Source organism: Dipodomys spectabilis, unplaced genomic scaffold, assembly GCF_019054845.1.
Source record: "Dipodomys spectabilis isolate Male_0828 unplaced genomic scaffold, ASM1905484v1 ptg000418l, whole genome shotgun sequence".
Classification (NCBI taxonomy): Eukaryota; Metazoa; Chordata; class Mammalia; order Rodentia; family Heteromyidae; genus Dipodomys; species Dipodomys spectabilis.
Window position 1 is genome coordinate 614,627 of NW_024871095.1, and position 13,713 is coordinate 628,339.

Sequence of the window (13,713 nt, forward strand, 5' to 3'; positions counted from 1 at the left end):
AATTCAGAAACATTGAATTCATATCTTGCATTCTCTCAGACCAAAAGGGAATAAAATTAGATCTCAACACAAAAAGTCACCAAAGAAAATCCAGTAATACATGGAGGTTGAAAAACACACTTTTGAAACCTCAGTGGGTCATGGAAGAGCTGAGAAACGAAATTCAAATGTTCATGATATTCAACAAAAATTGTCACAGAGATTATCTGCTCCTCTGGGACACAGCAAAGGCATGATTCAGAGGCAACTTTATAGATCTGAGTTCCTACATCAAAAAATTGGAGAGATCTGAAACCAACAATTTAATGAGATCTGACACTCCTTGAAAAAGAGCATCAAGATAAACCCCAATCCAGTAGATGGAACGAAACTACAGAAAGCATTATACTCAATGGTGAAAAACTAAAGCTATTTCCGATAAACTCAGGAACGAGACAAGGATGCCCACTCTCTCTATTGCTCTTCAATCTAGTATTAGAATGCCTATCTACAGCAATAAGACAAGATGCAAACATAAAGGGGATTCAAATAGGGAAAGAAAAAGTAAAACTCTCCGTCTTTGCAGATGACATGATCTTGTATTTAAAGACTCCACTCCCAAGTTACTCAAGGTGACTCAAAACTTGGGCAAAGTAGCAGGGTATGAAATTAACCATCAAAAATCAATGGCTTTTCTGTATGCCAACATTGAGAAAATTGTGTCTGAAATTAGGAAAGTATCTCCATTCGTAATAGCCCCATAAATAAAAATACCTAAGAATTAACTTAACCAAAGGCGAGAAGGACCTCTATGATGAAAACTTTAAATACCTGGAAAAGAAAAAACAGATTTAGAAAGTGGCAAAAACTCCCATGTTCCTAGATTGGAAAGATCAACATCGTGAAAATGGCAATACTTCCCAACGCTATCTACAAATTGAATGTGATACTTATCAATATTCCAACCTTATTCTTCAAGGAAATAGAAAAAGCAATCCAAAAATTCACATGGAACAATAAAAGACCCCGAATAGCAAAAACGATCCTTAACAGAAAGAACAGTGCTGGAGGAAAAGCAATACCATATTTCAAACTCTTCTATACAGTTTTTAAATATTTTGCTTTTCTGCTGAAGTTTAAGTATTTAAATGGTATCATCAAAGTATATTCCTTGGGTACTTGGGGCAGTTTTTTATAAAGTTTTTAACTAATGGCTTCTAAGAATTCTTAATTGCTATAATATTTGTTTTATTTTAATTTCAGTATAATTTTATTGTAAAGGTAATGTACAGAGGGGTTACAGTTACATAAATAATGTAATGAGTACATTTCCTTTGGAAGGAACATTGTTATCCCCTCCATCGATTTTTTTGTACACTGAAAAAATTACTGATGCTTTTGTTGTTGCTATTGATCAAATGTACTTTCGCTTTCTTTGTTCATGCATTTTTTATTATAAAATTGATGTAAAAAGGGATTACAGTTACTTAAGTCAACTAAAGAGTACACTTCATTTTATTTTCTATATTTCAAATTTTGATCTTAATTACTCATTTTCTTGTTTCTTTAGGATAATTCTTTTCTCAGAGGTGTAGGGTTAGTTAATTTAATTTTGCATGATTTTTACACATGTAAATTATTCAGACACATTTATGTTGCTTTTAAAATATTTAACATGTGAATATTTAAAATTATTTTCTTAATTTTTATATGGTTAGTGAATTTAAATAAATTGATTTTCTTATAGTTCTAAACATATTTTTCCAGGTAACAAATAATTACTGTATTTTCAAGAAGCACATACTATATTAAGAAAGCCTTCATTTCCTGGTCACTTTTTTGGAAATATTTGTACTTGAATTAAAGAAAAGTTTGAGCTGGGCATGGTGATTTGTGGCTTCAATTTTCTACCTATGGTAGGAACTGCAAATAGGGTTTGTAATTCGGGAGAGCCTGAGAAACTATGAGACCTTATCATAAAAATATCCAGAGTGAAATGATTAGAGATATAGCCACCCATAGTGAGATATAGAGCACCTGGTTATCATATTCTAAATCTTGAGGTTAAAACACCAGTAAGAGTAATCGTTTGTCAAAATTAAAGGATACATGTTTCAACATGTTTATTATTTAAAACTTATTTGCAAAGGTTCTCATGTCTTCTTTTTCTTAATTTTCAATTTACTTAATCTATAAGAATCCAAGTATACTGTGACTATTTGATTTCTAGTAAACGTTTAAATAGTATGAGCAATATTATGATTACATATATTAACCTATTTTTATTATTTGTGATAATTTCCAATATTTAATATTATAATATCAATATTCCAAATGTGTGTATGTGGTGTGTGTGTATGTGTGTGTGTATGTTTTTGTGGTTTTTGTGTGGGTATGCTTTGTGTGTACTTTGTAATGCTTGGGAGATCACACCATTATTTCACATATGCTATGTCAAGATTTCACCACTGAACTATACTGTGTAGTTATAATGTAAACAGTGTTTTAAATTATGACTTTTAAATTTTCATTCCTAGTATGTTTTTCAAAATTATATATGATAAAATGTGATCCATTTTCTATCCAAGTTAGCAATTTTTATTGTTATTTTATTGGTATTTAGAATATTTCCACTGCTTTTTCACTTCCAAATTCTTGTGTTTGTTATTGATAAAGGCTTTACTTTGCTTCTTTTCTCTCTTCATTCTGTTTGCCTTTAGAGTTTACCTATTGTTTCCTTTATTTCTTTGGAAATTAATTATCATATTCCTATTACAGTTTATTTACATTGTAAGAGGTCTATACAATGCTTTACTTTCTATTTTATTTTTCCCATCTTCTCTGACTCTCAGTCCAAACTATTAGGTGGATTAAAAAGAAACTTGATTAAGGACACTGATTATTTTCCTCCTTCTCTTCTCTGAAGTCTTTCTGTTTTTGAAAAACAATAACAATGACATACAGCTCCTAGGTGGACCCTCATTCTATCCTCTCTCACTCTCCTCTGTAGTACAGCTCAAGTCGTTATCATTCAACTTTATTATGCTATAGTGTTAACTAAATCTTAACTCATTCCTAAATTAATTTTAGTTGTTTTAAGCATTTTCTAAAGACATTTTTCCCTATATAATATCTTGGGTCTTGTGTTTTCCCAAGGTGCAATATATAAGTGACTATCAAACATCCAGATATCTGTAGAATGTTGGTCCACCTGCTCAATAAACTTGTATATAAATTCAAGGAAGACAGGTCAGTCAGAACAATATTGTAAAATGGTGTAGCTTGAGCACTCATACTAGATTTGAATCTTATTACCTTGTTTTTTAGTGAAAGAACAGACACATAGAAGAATGTAACAGATTTATCAAAAATATATTCTTAGTTTTATTGTCAATAGATTTTGAAAAGGATGCCATAACTTAATGAAATAAGTTGGGTGTAATGAAATAATATGGGTGTATTGGTACTACTGCCTCTCTAGTTTTAAAGAATGAACTTAGACTACTACCTCAAAACTTATACAAAATTTTAAAATAAAAAAAATGATTATCAAACTAAATGTTAGTTGTAAAAACCTACAATACATAAATGTAAAAATTCATGACAATGGATCAGTAAAGGTTTCCAAAAATTTGACACGAAAGGACTAGTGGTTAAAGAAAAGCAAGAATAAACTAATATCAAGGGATAACCTTTCTTAATTCCATGAAAGTAGTGAGAACATATCCAACAGATAGAAGGCACATAATTGTTAATGCTACAATGTTAATGCTACAATGATCCTGAATCTTAAGTACTTTTATATCTTCTCATTCTGTATAAATTTTTCCTGAACAGGATATTCCTATAAAGAACATATGTAAATTAATAGTCAATAGGAGGTGCATATGAATTAAGCTCCTATTTAGTATCTAAGAAAAAAGAAAAAGAAAACTCACTAGTATAACCATAATATAAAAAGATGACACAAAATATAGTAATGCATTTGTGGAGAAATTGATATGCTCCTCATAGCAGAATGGTTTGTGTAATACTGCAGTCATTTTAGCAAGCACATTTTCAAGTCTTCAAAAGGTCAAAGAGAATTGTATATGTTCTAGCCATTACAATTTTACGTATGTATTACAGAGAAGTAAAAAAATTGTATGGATCAGGTATGTAGTTCATTGACAGTGCACTTCAACAGTATGAGTGAGAACCTGGAAATAATTCTCCAAAACAAATTTTGAAAAGACACCCTATAGAAGATGTATGCAGGACAAATTCCGGTAACTCAATTTTATATCTATTTTAATATCTGTTCTAAAATTTATAGCATTTCTATTTGTAAAAATTAGGCTTGGAAAAGCTATGATTGTACAATTCACTTCCAAAGCACTAAAATGTATACAATGAAAGGAGATAATATAATGCATGCGAATTTCATATCAGCAAAAAAATAAAACTATAGTTAAAAATTCTTCACACAAAATCCAAAATACTTAAAAAGATGTTTTTGGTGTTGGCTAAAAATTCTTTGTAAACTACAGCTTCTAAAAAAAAGATGTGATTTCTGGGGTTTTTTTTTTTTTGAGTTTTTTTTGTCTGTTTTTTGAGTTTATGCAGAGATAACCCAATCAAAAAATGTATGTGATAACTGGAATATCTAGGAATTATATATCACTTGTATGTAATTGATAACCTTTTCTGGAAGAAACTTTTAGCAAATGATAGAAAACACAAATCTGTGCATCTGCATTTTATGATAGCCATATGTTACTTGCGCAATATATTTGCTTTTCTCTACTTTGCTAGAAAAAAGTATTCTCAGGATAAGAGCCAATAAAGTGAAAAGACATAATCATCTTGATTTATTTGTGACAAAAACAAATGAAATAAAACAATTCCACTTATTATTATTAGTAGTATCTATGACGATGATCCTGAATGCCAACATCCATTGAATTTTTAGAATTTTAATTTCTACGAACATATGAAAATTAGAATAAGAAAACAAATATAGTCTTAGAGCAAACCAGCCTTGGAATAATTTTCCTAATTGTTTAGAATTACAAAAGAATTAATACCATTAAAATTATCCTTTCCTATGGAAATCATTTAAAATTTTATCATTTATTATAATTAAAATACCAAGCAAGAGTAATTTTACAGAATAATTACAAATATCATTTTATTACTATCAGAAAATAGAATAAAAGACCAGTCCCAATATATTATCATTTTTTTTATTTTCGAGTCATTACCTAAATATCTTAAATAATCTAAATAGTCATGTCTTTAACCTAGACATAAATATTCTATACTTTTTTACCTAACATTTTTCATGGGCATGTGTTCGTGTTTCTAAGAAATGCTCACAGAAGGTAAAACATGCTTCTGTGAAATTAATGTGATATATTTTGTTGTTGTTCTTGATGTTGATTGCAAGGTTAGGCATTGTCCCTAAGCCATTTTGTGCTCAAAGCCAGCACTCTACATCTTGAGGCATAGAGCTAATTCCTGTTTTTAGTGGTTAATTGGAGATAAGGATCTAACAAGTACTTTTCTGTCTGGGCTAGATTCGAACACAATTCTAAGACCTCATTTCCCAGAATAGCTCGAATTATAGGTGTGAGTCACTGGCACTTGGTTTAATGTATTTTTTAATTTTAATTATGCTTCAAGATTTTTTTTCTCTATAATGTGCATCGTTCTACACATACATTTAGATATATGTACATATTTCTGATGACAAATAATCTCTAAAAATGTATGTCTTTCTACACATAATATATATATGTATATCTATCTATCTATATATATATATACAAATATATTTCTGAAGACAGACTCCCTCTAAAACTTTTTATGCTACTATTTTTTTACCTTTTTATTTCAAAGATATACAGTGTATTTTTCCAAAAGTTTCCTAGAATAAAATAAGTAATATTTGAATGGAATGTAGCGTTTATTACTTTTAAGGGAATTTTAGATATACACATAATATTGTAGTAATATTTATAGTATATTACTTGAAATAATTCTGTTCAAACTTTTAAATATTTGTGTGTAGTGGTGGGGAGAGAGGAAGTTAATTCATACTGCTTAGGAAATTGCAAAACTTCAAAAATCTATTCTATAATTTGTTATAAGCACATAGTCAAGCTACCTGTTATGGTTTAGTTATTTTTTGTTTCTTTGTTCAAAATTTTAATATGGATGCATGCACAGTGGTAACATTAAAATTATTAATCAAAAGACAAATAATCGGAAAATCACAGATACATATCAGAGTTTCAATAGTTATCACTTATGATGCTAATAATTTTGATGAGGATAATGATGACCACAGTATACCCTGATAATGACAATATTGTGATTGAAAAGGAAAAAAAGAACTTTACACATTTTGAAGCTGTATTTCCCACATTGAATATATAGTAATAAATAGCGTTGGATTACATACAATAAGAATAACAAGAGGAGAGTTTAAATATCAAGAAATACTATCACATAAACAGGTAGAGACAGTAAAAACCCTAATGTTATTCCTGCAAGTCTCTCAAATGTATAAACACTTTTCTTGGTGGTATGAATTTCTTAAAAACAAACTTAATTATTTCCACATTTTGATGGGATAAGATGTAGTTTTTAGCTTAGTGTGATTAGTTCAAAAATATTCTCATATAGATACTATTCAATAATAAATGTTTCCAATGATATATTAAGGGTATGTTTTCAATACATCTGAAAAAACATGACACTCTTTACACAGTACTACTTACATATCTGTAGTTACCTTAAAAGGAAATAGACCTTAGAGACAGGAGGTGAAATTTATTTTTATTTCTGCAGGAAACAATTTGTGACTTTATACCAACAAACTGAATTTGACTCTTTCCTTATTTGTAAGGTAAGCTGGAAAATGTAAGGACTCTTCACTTTTCTTTTTTCTTGCTCTAGAAATCAACACATATATTGTTCATTATTTCTGGTATATTACATCCATTTACAGATGAGAAATGTAAGGCCAACAGTCAATGTAGTGAGTAAATGATACTAGAATTTGTATCTGTGTTCTTCACTCTCTGTGCTTACAAAGAGAGTAATTTGGTGATGGAAAGGACCAATACGAAAAGACTATGGGGAAAAAGCATAATTTGGAAATGGTTGTTTAAGGACTAGTTGACAGTGTTGATTAAATGAAACAGGATGGTGTCAGGTGCATAAAAAGGAGTATATAGAAATCATTTGAGTAGGGGCTGGGAAGGTGGCTCAGTGGTAGAGCGCTTGCCTTGCATGCATGAGGCCCTGGGTTCGATTTCTCAGCACCACATAAGCAGAGAAAAAAAAGCCGGAAGTAGTGATGTGGCTCGAGTGGTAGAGTGCTAGTCTTGAGATGAAGAACTGAGGGAAAGCGCCCAGGCCCAGAGTTCAGGCCCCACCACCCGACCCACCCAAAAAATAGAAATCATTTGTGTTACAGAAAGAGAAAATCTTGATCAACTTATCTAATGGGAAGGAGTAGAAGGGTAAGAAGAAATCTAAAAATCCAATGTGCTTCCACACGTTTGGCTGGCAACTGTGTTAGTGCTACTCTTAGTTATAAGGACCACAAGTGGAAATGATAGATTTAGGGTAAAAAATCTGATAGTTCTAAAGTTTAGATGCAAAGATGGGTCTGTTTAGACATCATCAAAATATCCATGACCATGAATATGAAAAGGAATAATAAAATTGGGGATACTATTGAAGGGAAAAGGAAAAGGAAATTCTGACACAAGTGTGAGCAATGTGAGCACCACTGTAGACAAGATTGGGAGAAAGAGATAAATAAGGAAATAAAAAACTAATAAACACAAATTTACAGAAGTAAAGGAAGGAATTTGCAAGAAGATATTGAAAGAAATATGCTATTTGGATTTGAAAATTAAAAGGACATAGACAAGTTCAATAAGAACATTGTTTTGGTCAAAGTCATATTGATAAAATTTTGGGATAGGAATATGAAGAAATATTATTATGGATCCATAAATTCAACAGATCCTGTTGATTTTAAATGTTGGGAACCAATGCTTTTATCCTGACCTTAGAAGAATTATACATATATAACTGTCATAAACTTTACTTATACGTATTGTGTGAATATTTTTGAAGACTTTGTTTATTCAGGAATTTATACATTGAACTACACACAGAGAAGCCTAATTTGTCCTACAGTTCCAATGTGTGGCCCATCTATCCACATCAGATTGGGATTTTATTGAAATATCTTTAGATATGTTTGGATGTCTTATCAGCCTATTCATTATAAATGTAGGGCAAGTAACACTAAGTATTAGGTTGAGCATACATCATTACTGATGTGACTGAATGCCGGGGACCGGCTCTGTCGGGACAACGGAGGACACCTAGTGGAGGAACTGGAATAGGTGGGGAGATGGCAAACAGACAACTCACACACAAGAGGAGTGGATGCTGAGTGCGATTTAATGCAGAGGATAACAAACTTTTATAGCAAAAGTCTCCATGAGAAAGGGCAAAAGGTTACACAATCTTCATTCTTGGGTGGTCACCAGCTGGTCGCCTGATAGGCACTTGTTTCCAGCTTATATCTATTTTTAAGAAATACAATGGGTTTCGATGTTTATCATCAATTAACCATTACTTTTTTCTATAGAGGCCTTAACTATCCCATAAGATCTTTCCTGTTCCTTCTTTAATAGTAAGCACCACAGAGGCCTAGATCTAGCAAGTCTCTTAGTAAATGAAAGAGAGTAACAGGAAGTTCTTTCTCCTAAGAAGTTATCCCAGCAATTGCCATACATTCTTCCTGTTCTAGCCGTGCCTAAAGCTTCTTGTAAATCTCTTACAAACAATTCCTTCTGCTGAAATGGCATCATGAAACCCCAATACTTTTATATTTACTTATGACTTGTCTATTAGCCTCCATAAGAGGGGCTTTCAGGATAGCATTTAACTCTGGTGAGTTAGTCATTTTTTTAAGACACTCATCAGATGTTGGAGTCGTCAACACTCTTAAGAAAGATCCTTGAATAAGGGAACGTTGAGCATGAGTAAGTACAATGAGCACCAGGAAGAGTAAAAGATTAATAGGCACTCCTATACAGTGAAGAAAAGAAAAGCAAGAACAGAAACACATCTTTCCCAGGGGCTTGCCAGCCATTCCAGGAGGTTGGCCTCTCTGAAGCCCCATTCTCTGAGGTAGACTTCGGTGTAAGTCCCATTCTCAGAGATAGGTCTCTGTGAAGCCCCATTCTCTGAGGTAGACTTCAGTGAAGTCCCATTCTCAGAGATAGGTCTCTGTGAAGCCCCATTCTCAGGTCTGAAAGCAGGTTTCCCATGCTAAGCAGACTCCACCGGAGTAGGCGTGGCAACTGAAGACTCCTCGAATAGATTCTTCTTTAGAATAGAAAATTCCTCACTAGCCATTGACACATCATAACTGCCATATACTCTATTTCACTCTAATTCTTGTTAGGGATATCTCCATGGTGAAATAACCCTGTCAATCAACCTGCCACAAATTCTTATATGTAGAGAATGCTTTTATAAACTTCAATCTTTTATTGAATGGATGAGTTCAGACTTTACCCTCAGCAGTATGACTGAATGCCTAAAAAGATAAGACATTTTGCTTTAATGCCTTTCTTTCATTTTCTCATACCTATTGGCAAGTAGGAAAGGATTCTGATGTAACAATAATACAATGGTGACTTGTACTAACACAACATCTAGGATCTAGTGTTAATTCAGATACTTACTAATTAGCTCTAGATTTTGTGTCTATTTATATTTCTCATGGGAAAACTAATGAGTTCCAAGGAAATTGACCTAAGGAGACTTTCAATTCTAATATCAGTTTGTCTCAAAATGCTTTAAATTCTACATCCTCTAATGTGGGCATAGGTTTACAAATTGGAACTTTTCTCCTTAAAGAGTGAGAACTACCCTATTGCTTATTGGGGACAAAGTACTTTCATACATAGACTGGTCTTGTGCAAGCAAGAAGTGGTAGTTGAACAATGTTCTTAGCAGTTTATATAGACGAAATGGAAATAGAGCAACTATGAACTCAAAAGGAATGTGCAAAAAAGCGAGAGGTACAAAGTAGAATGTGCCAAGGAAATGCTGAAGTATAATTTCAGCTTAAGAAAAAGTAGTTGTATATCTTGGGGAAAAACTGCTGTAAACTCTTCTGGGATAATTGTACAAGTAGAAGTCCCTAACTCTGACTCTAATCAGCCACGTCATCATCAACTTAGGGACTATTTTCAAAGTGCAAAGTGAGAAAAAGAGGGCTCATCACAGTTAGTGTTCAGGTTGAAGTAATGGAAATAACATAATTTTTCTTATAAGACTTCACTTATTTTGGAGGGTTAAAGTAGGAAAAACCCAAGTAAATATTTTGCATGTACCTAAATTAAGTGGGACATAGTATATTACTCTCTTTTTAACTGGGAAGTTGTACATTATGGCATTTTATACTCTAACTTGGGACAATGATCTGCTGTCAGTCATTTTCTTCCCACTCCCATCTTTTGTCCTTCCAATTAAATAATTTTTATTTAAAGAGACATACTTGAGCTTGCATTTCTAAATCCTTCAAAATTATCTGAACTAATTCATACTTCTGGCAGCCTCCTATATCTTTCTCAAGGGAATATTTTGTCACTACCATTTTAACCCATTCAATATTGGATATCTTCCTGCCTAATTCAGTGCAAGATATACATTAGACTCATCCAGATATCCCAACACCTGTACCAACATGAAATCCTATCTTCATAAAAACCATGATTTTATAATATCTGGAGAGGTGGCATCTGTCATGTTTTAAATCAATATGCCTCTCAGTAGATGAACGAATTGACAAAATGTGATATATATATATATATATATATATATATATATATATATATCCACTGTGCAATTCTATGCTTCCAATTCATACGGAAATGGAAAAATCTTACTAAGTAAAATAATCAAGGCACAAACAAAGAGATTCCATGGTTTCCCTAATTTGTAACAAGTAGGAAATATCTAGGATAGTCCTAGCAGATGAGCAGAATGGCTCAGTAGCTATGTGTAAGATGATGATGAGCAAAATGAACTCCTACATATGGAAACAAAGGTGTTCTTTGTGGTTGTTGTTTTTAATGTACTCTGTGATTCTTTTTTCTTTTGTGTTTTCCCATATGGTTTGTCCCCTGCTGTATTTGATTTCAGTATCATGTGTCATTGTTTATATATTTATCTTAATTAGGGAAGGGGAAGAGGAACAACATGTTGTGACAAAGTACAAAGAACAAACCAATGTAATAGCAATGCTCACAAATCAACATTATGGAAATTTACATTACAACTTGTGAAGGGTATTGGGGTGAAGGAAAACTGTGAGAAAAGTGAGGTAGTGTGTAAAAAGTTCGACATGTTATATATTCACCATCTTATAATTACGGCAACCCCTTCTATATATCACCTTGACAATAAAATTAAATAAAAAAATAACTTACATAAAATATAATTTCATTGTATTGATATAGTAAATACCATTCTATTCCCCCTTTCTTTATCAGAGGGTCATCAACTTGAATGTTAACAAACTATACAATATCTTCACAATATACGTGCTTTTATGTTGAAAAACCATTATATCATACTAAAACAGAAAATAGTTTAATTCTATGGAAACTCCTAACTTTTAAAACTGAATAATTGTTCAGTCGACAGAATATATGTATTCATCAAGATTAAGATGACTACTAACTAATCGTTTTCAAATTCTGATCATGTCATACCAGAGACATTTAAAACAGTATCTGTTTGCAATTTAATTAATTCTGCAGTAGATGAAATTTCGAATGTGAGGTTACATATTTAAAAGTCAATAGAAAAAATAGCCACATTCTGGTAGAAGATAAAACTATGACCTATCAATAATAATTAATTTCTGAAGAGTAAACATTTGTTCATCAGAGTAATCTATTATTTCTATGACAATCAATCCCAAGTTTTATGCTGTAAAGTCATCCTAGCCCAACAGTTTGCAACTTGTAAGGTGCACCTAAAAATTGCCTGAATTCTCATCATGACTAGCTTATCAGTATTGTGAAAAAAAAAATACTACACTTCTGCTGTGATGCCCTCCCAATTGTGCGAAGAACACTACACTAAACTTTTCTGCATCATTTTCCCTCCAGTGGTATTCTTGAGATCAGAACACTTGCAAATAGTATTTATATTATTATTTTATATTAATTTTATTATATATTTTTATCTAATCATAGATATTCAGGATATCTGAATATCTGAATATTAAGATCTGAAGATTATGGTTCAAACCCACCCAGGTAGCAAGGTTCCTTAGATTCTTATTTCCAATAAACTCATAAGGAATAGCCAGACAAAAGTGGCACTGAGGTTCAAGTGGTAGAGCACTAGCCTTGAGCAAAAACAGGCTCAGGGACAGTACCCAGACGCAGAGGTCAAGCCCTAGCATAAACTAAACAACAAAAACAAAATAAAAACAAACATTAAACCTAGCTTTTTTTCCCTCATTGTATGAGTAATTAAGAGGTACGTAAGGAAATTTCTTCTTGTGTTATGTATACGTAGAAGAAAAAAGATGTCATACAATTACTCTCTTCATACCATATTACACCAAAGTCTCAAAAATTGCTCTTTTTCTAAATTTATAAATTAATAGCATCCATTTGTTGGAAACTTTGTCTAGATTATTCAGATTATCATGTTATACATGAACTGTTGCAATAATCTATTAACGAATTTCTAATTATACCTCATTGGAAAGAATATTCTAGGCAAATAGAATGCCAGAATCATTTGTGAATTTCTAAATTAAATCTTCTACTTGAAAACAATTTTGTAGTATCCTAGAGAATATGAAATTATAAACAAAGAACATTCATTCCAAATCTAAATTCTAATTTAGGCAAGTCTCCAAAGTCCTACATTAGATGAACTTTGCTATTTCTCCAGGCTTAAGCTTTTGTAATTCTTCATCATTTCTTTGGAATCCAACAGAATGATGCTTACTTTTTCAAATTTTTGATTGGTAATCATGAGCTATTTTGCATCTAGCAATGTTCTGTAATGAAGAGAGCATGTAAAACACAAGTGAGGATTCTATATGAGTTGCATTTCAATAGGAAACTTGACTTATCAAAACATAGTGAAAAAATTAGCCCAAACTTCCAACTGTGTATTGCTCTCTTGTTGTTTGGCTTGTTTTATTGAGACAAAATTATACTACCTGGTCCAGGGAAGGTATCACTATGTAATTCCACTCTCTAATCTCCTATCTTAGTCTGAGTGCTAGAATTCCAGGCTTGTATCACATTGCCCTGCCATAGTTTGTTGGTTTATTTAATCTAGAAACAGACTAGCAACTCTGAACTTCTCTAATGATCTTATACACTAGACTGACAGCTACATAAACAGTCAGAGCTGTTTATGTACAGCTCTGACTGTTTATGTACAATTTTCAAAGACGTTCTAACATTTGACACAGGATATGAACATTTTTAGATGTACCTGTAGGGTTCTCTGATTCATTCCTCCATTGATATGATCCCTTTATTAATGATTACTTGACTTTCTTAATGTCTCCGGTCCTTACCTTTGTCATATTCTCAAGCTCTTTTTAGGAAAGTTCACTTGAGGATTTTCTAATATTAAAAATTATCATTGTTCTATTCTTACTCAGGACAT